This window comes from Sciurus carolinensis, chromosome 10 (assembly GCF_902686445.1).
Source record: "Sciurus carolinensis chromosome 10, mSciCar1.2, whole genome shotgun sequence".
Taxonomy (NCBI): Eukaryota; Metazoa; Chordata; class Mammalia; order Rodentia; family Sciuridae; genus Sciurus; species Sciurus carolinensis.
In genome coordinates, this window is record NC_062222.1 from 97,671,365 (window position 1) to 97,678,057 (window position 6,693).

Sequence of the window (6,693 nt, forward strand, 5' to 3'; positions counted from 1 at the left end):
TGCCAGTGGCTCTCTTACAGGAAGGGCTCCTGGCCAAATTCTGGTCACTTTAGCAGAAAGATAGTGAGGACTCATGGGATATAGAGCAGGATGCTGAGGCACTGGCTGCTGAGCACGAAGTAGCTCAGAGGAAAGGCAGCAAAGCTGTTTAGCAGGAGATGGAGATAAAGCAGTTATAGAGATAAACAAATGTCCCAAAGGGGTAACTCACACAACAGAACAGTTGTCAGAGTCTGAACCAGAGTGGGATTTGTCCAGCCTCTTCCAGTGTCACCCTGATCCCAGGGCCCTGTAGCTCTGCCAAGCTAGGCTCCAAATGTCAGATTCCAATGTGATTTAACTGTTTCTATTCCCCCATAACTACCTTCTGAATCCTGGCTCAGTAGTGCTATATCAGGACTGGATTCAGGTTTTACCTGAATTTAGTCATTATCCTTCTATTATTTGCTGGACTAACTCTCATAAAAGAAAAAAAATTTAAAAATAAAAATAAAAACTAAAACATAGGAGAACTTTTGATGTTTTTATTGAAGAAAAATTGAAGTTACTTATTTGACTCCTACCCAATAAGGGTGTGGGAAAATCAACTCCAGATGAGTTTTTAAGGGCTATCCTACATAAATACAGTCTCACTAAAATGTAATCACTAGCAGGTACCCTTGTGGCAAGAAAACCTCCTATATGTGCATTACACTGTATTGTATTGTATTTTATTTATTGATTTTGATTCTGGGGACCAAACCTAGGACCTTGTGCATGCTAAGCACATACTCTACCACTGAACTATACCCCTAGCTTTTTTTTTTTTCTTTCTTTTTGGTACTGGGGATTGAACCCAAGAGTACTTTACCACTGAGATATTTCCCCAGTCCTTTTATTTTTTTATTTTGAGGCAGTGTTTCACTAAGTTGCCTAGGGCCTTGCTAAATTGCCAAGGCTATCCTCAAACTTGCAATCCTCCTGCCTCAGCCTCCCAAGTTGCTGGGATTATAGGTGTGTGTCACCACACTCAGCCCCAGCTTATTTTAACTTCCTTAATTCCTGCCTTGTATCAGTCAGCTTTCTGTTACTGTAACAAACACCTAAAATAATAAACTTATAAAGAGAAAAAGGTTATTTTGGTTCACAGTTTTGGAGGTTCAATCTATGATCAATTGGCCCTGTTGCTTTTGGGTCCATGGGTCAAGGCAACACATCATGTTGCGAAAAGTGTGGTGTAGCAAAGCCCTTCACCTCATGACTGGAAAGGGAAAATGAGAAAAAGGAAGGGACTGGGGTTCCCTTATCTCCTTTGCGGACCACCCCCAATGACTGGAAGACTCCAATTAAGCCCCAGCTCTTAGTTTCTGTCACCTTCCAATAGCTCAATAGCACTGAACTGGGGACCCAGTCTTTAATACATAGATTTCTAGGGACTGAACTCTGGAGTACCTCCTTACTGGGTCTTAAGGTTTCTAGATGGTAAGATTATGCCTTGCATATTATCCAACATGGTAATGGTAATTAGTATCATTAGAGTAGTAGTAAACTTTTATCAAGTGCTTATCTGACCCAGGTAGAGCAGAATGTTGCATCAGTTATTTCATAAAGTAGGTATTATTACTGTCATTTTTTTGTTGTTGTTGTTGCAGTACTGGGGATTGAACCCAGGGCCCTGTGCTTGCGTGGCAAGCACTCTACCTACTGAGCTACATCCCCAGCCCGATTACTGTCATTTTTACAAATGAGAAATTCAAGATTTGGGTCAAGGAATTTTCCTCAATTTATGCAACTAGCAAGTGGCAGAATTGGGCATGATTTCTGTTTGTTGAATTTAATGGTTCCCTATGAATTGAAAATCCAATTTATGAAAATTCAGACATATAGGACAAGTCAATTAATTCATGATGAACATTTCCATCAGTTTTTAGAGAATGTCCTTTCTCCAGTCCAGGTTTCTATAAAACACTATTTCCTGGCTTCTCTCTATGCCTTACCCATTCTACCTCTGATGACACAGAATAAATGTGGAGAGGATAATAGCATCTTGGGCTTACTTCTGTGCATTCTTGTTTTGGAAGAGACAGCCCACAAGGAAAAAATTATCTACTCTCTCTCTCTTTCTCCAGTGATTGCCCCAAGCCCAACACTGTTTGGAGCAGAGTGGAACAACTCCTGAATCTGAAAGTCAATACGAGACCAGCCCACCTGACTACCAGACCTAAAACCACTCCTTCCAACCTGGCCTCTTCAGTTTTATCCTCAACTTTCCAGATGTAGGGAAGAAGTGACCCATTTCCTGAACTCTCTGAAAGATGACCCTCAGCACCCTAGAACCATTAAAGGATGAATTAAAAGGTTTTTTTCTTTTTTTTTTTTCCTCTTTCAATAGTCCATGGAGAAAAGGCTGGTTGGAAAAGATCCAAGGCAGGGAGAAATAAAAAGAGAGAAGAGGAAATGTAAACCAGAAACTTCACACTGAGACAGCTGAAGACCACTCAAAATTAAAACAAAGGCATTGACCAACTGAAATATAAGTTAATGACAAATAGCGATTTGCAACTTCAACTTCTTGACTTTTTTAAAGCACATCTAAGACATGAACTAGAACATAACAATATCCATAGGCATGCTAAGCTCCTTGAAGTGATGAGGACCTTTGTTGGGAAGCTCAGTTGGCTCAGGGCAAGTCCCAAACAACATAGAACAGAAATTTAAAATGTTTCCTTCCTTAAAGGTAGTTCAGAACTAATTCATAGAATTTCCCAGGTTCCTACCTAGGAAAGCAGGTTAAAAATTCCAAAGTGAATGTGAAATAATGCTCCATTTTCATTTACCTATCTATTTGCTTGTCATCTCTATCTGGATGTTTCACAGGTATTTCAAAGCAAGAGAAAAACAGGTCTCTTGATTTCCCTTCAAAAACCTGTTCCTCACCTCAGAAAACAGAACAGCATCCATCCTACTGGATTCCTATCATCTCCTCAAACCTCACATTCAATCCTCTGGCAAGTTTTGTTATCTCTGCCTCTAAAATAGATCCTGAATCTGTTCATTTCTGTCTCCCCTATTACCACATTGTCCAGACCAGGTGTCATTTCTCACCTGGACTGTTAAATAGCCTTCTAATTGTTCTCCTTCTGTTCTTGCCAATTTACAATCTATCCAGCTTCAGAAAGAGGTTTCAAAATAAAATAATTTCATTCACCTACTTAAAATTCTCTAATGACTTCTAAAGGAGTCCTAAGTTCCTATCTCTGAATGAAAGTTCTGTCTCAACCCCTGCTTCTCTGGGTGACCTCATCTCTTGGCTTTCTCCACCCCATTTGCCATGCCCAACCAAGCTTGTTTCGACCTCAGGACTTTTGCTCTTACTGTTTTCTTTTCTTTCTTTCTTTCTTTCTTTTTTTTTTTGAAACATGCTTTTTTTTTTTTTTTTTAAATAAAGGTCTTTTTTAAAAAATAGAGGTCTCCAGCCCTGTTTGAGGTAAGCATCCATTATCCTTTATTGGTTAATTGTTATAATAGGGAACATGACCCCAAATTTATCAGATATTCCAAATTTTCAAGAGGGAAACCAGAGTCCTGAATTTTTATGCAATTATTTCCTAATTTTTAGAAGTTGGCAATTGTATCAAACTAGAATTATATCCACTAAATATAACATAAAATCCCAAACCAAATTAGCCTCAATTAGAAATGTTGCCTTCATTGAATGTGGTTCAGAATTAACCCAGCAGCCCCACAGAGGTCAGGGATCTAGGTTCCTGCTAGTTTTGTGCTCTGTCATTCTAAGGGTGTGGTGCTTATCTTCATGACCTAGTATGACTGCAAGAGTTCTGCAATCTAAGTTCCAGGCAGCAGGGTGGAAAACTGGGGTAAAAAAAGGGAACATGGGGTACCCATCAGGCATGATTTAAGGGAGCTGCCATAAGGCCACAGTGTTTACATCTTATTGGCTGAATCTTAGCCACATGGCGACAGCAAACTACAAGGGAAGTTGGGAAAAGTAGTCTTTATGTCAGGGATTTTACTATAGAGAATAAGGGGAGAAAGGGTGTTGGGATAAGCAATTAATAGTCTATGTCATAGTAACTGTATCATTCAGAATCTTCCAGAGAAACAGAACCAATAGGAGATAGAAAACAAATCTGAACTCTTTAGGATGGCCAGCAGCCTGGAAACACAGGCAATGTTTTTTGTTATGTTCTTGAGACAGAATTCCTTCTTTTCCAAACAACAACAACAACAGCAACAACAACAACAACAACAAAAACCCTCAAATTTTATTCTTGAGGCATTCAACTGAGTCTATGAGGCTCAAACATTATGGAGGGTAATCTCCTTTATTTAAAGTCAACTGATTGTAAATGTTAGTCACATCTACAAAATTTCTTCACAGCAACATCTAAATTGATATTTTAACAAAAGGCTTAGCCAAGTTGACATGTTAAGTTTACCATTATAGTAATTCAAAAATTTTAAAAACTATGGTAGAATAGTACTTAACTCTGAGCCAGGTTTGACTTAGAACCTGCCGGTTTGCAATCTTTTCTCTACATGGTGGAGCAAGGATGTTAACCCTTTATATGCCCACAGTGTAAAAATACCCTAATGCACCATTTAACTGGAATCACAAATACACACTGACGAGACCTGCAGTAAGTTTCAAAGTCCCACTTTCCCAGGAGACCGTTCATAAAGAGATAGCCCTGGGGGTTTTGTTTGTTTGTTTTTGTTTTTTAAACCACTTGGCCAATGGAATGCTATTTGATAAACAAAACGTTTTTCTCCCAGGCGACTTTCTAACTCATTAAATTATTTTCACTGTAAAACCCAAACTTCTGTTGCTAGGTAGTGATTTAGAGAGTGACTGGAGGCGGGCATGGGGGTGGGGTGGGGGTAATGAATTGTAGCAAAGAAAAAAGCCCCTGGCTTTTCCGCCTGTAATCACCAGCCATTCCATTCACCCTGTCCCACTCCACAAAGGAATGAGACTCTTCCACGCTCTCCTCACACAGTTCTTTTCAACTTGTGTTTCTCTTTCAAAGTTGACCTTGAAACAGTCAGTCAGCCTAGAAAATGGAGGCATGCTGTGAAAGCTGTGTTGTCACTAATTCCTAAGCAAATTTTACATATCGTGAATATTTTTTCTTATATGGTTTGTAATTGTTTTTCCTAATTTTTAAAACCGTTATTTACGCTGTCTCTCATTGTAATACTGCATGTTTACATAGATTTTCTGAGTCTATTTGAGCAATTTAAGTACTACACATGTGACTGAAATGTTCCACGTAAGCATTGGCACATAAACTGCATAACTTAGGAATCCTTAATTTTAATTTTTATTAAAAGTTGAGAAAATAGGACTAAAATTGTTTGGGGTAACTATGCATCTTTTTATGTTTCTTAACATAAAGGTGCAAATGGTGGGAACACAAGGTTAAGGGAATAATTCTATAAAATGGGCCCACTGTGCTGACACCCACATGCCTTCTTCTCCAAGAAGCAATTTACTTGCATCTCTGCCTGGCCTAAGTGGACAGGCTATGTCACATTCCTCAGCCAACTACTAATATTATCTGCAGGACAAACATAGACCTGAAATAATGTTGATAAGAGGTGTAAATGCAAGAGGATGGAAGGCAGACCTCCACAGATTCAGAGAAGCCTTTATTCCTTCCCGGACTTGGGTGCCATTGGGGTCCATTTTCCGGATGGGAAAATGGCCACCAGTTACAGAAGGGATTTAGGTTTTATAGGGTACAATGATGTAATCATTGGGAGCTGCGTACATGCAGTTTTGACAGTCAGGGCTTAGTTCAACAGGTTAAAACTTTAATTTAGGAAGGTAGTTGTGAAAAGGTTGAAACCCTTTGTGTGTTGTCTGGGGAGATAAGAGTCCAGATCCCAGGGATGAGTACTCAAATCTTGCCCATTGGTATTTGTTGTGCTTCCGTTTAGGACCAATTAGCATGGGGGAAGGTCCTGGTTTAGGACCCGGCATTCAGTATTCGCCCCTTTTTCTCAGGGCCCATTGTTCCTTGGCTAATTTCTCTCCCTCTTCCCAAGCCACACCTCTCTCCATTTTTCTTCGGGGGCTATCTTACAGGAATATTATTTGCCATAACCCTTCAAGAGGAACCCAAGTTACCCTGAAGAGGGAGACATTTGTGACCCTTTTCACAGACCAGATCCCAAAACTCACAAACTCACAGATAAGGATAATTCCTTCTAACCACAAAGTCTATAAGAATTTATGGTTAAGAATTCAGTTAGAACTGGTCAGCATGGGCCAAGGTGACCTAGAGTTGTCAAGGCAGTGGGGACTTGCAAGTCTTATGCCACCCTGCTGTCAGTCAAAAGTCAAGAGGTAAACCTGGGTAGGACTCTCTGGGAACTTCTTTGGGATCCCCAATAGAACTAGAGTGCAAAAGAGGCACCCTGTCCCTCTCCTGTTTGAGAGGACCCACTCTCTCATCTCCCTTTCTCTTTAATAAACTCATGCCTGTTAACTCTGAGCAACTTGTCTGAAATCTTCCTAACTTGATCACAAGAATTGGGGTTTGAAGGGATGGGATCTTTGTCTCTTTCTTGGAAGGCCCTAGCTCTATAAAAATTTCTGCAATAAATTTGTTTTATGCAACTACCATCACACAAAAATAAAAACAATTATAATTCAGTGGATCTTGGTTAGCTTTCCATAGGAAGCAA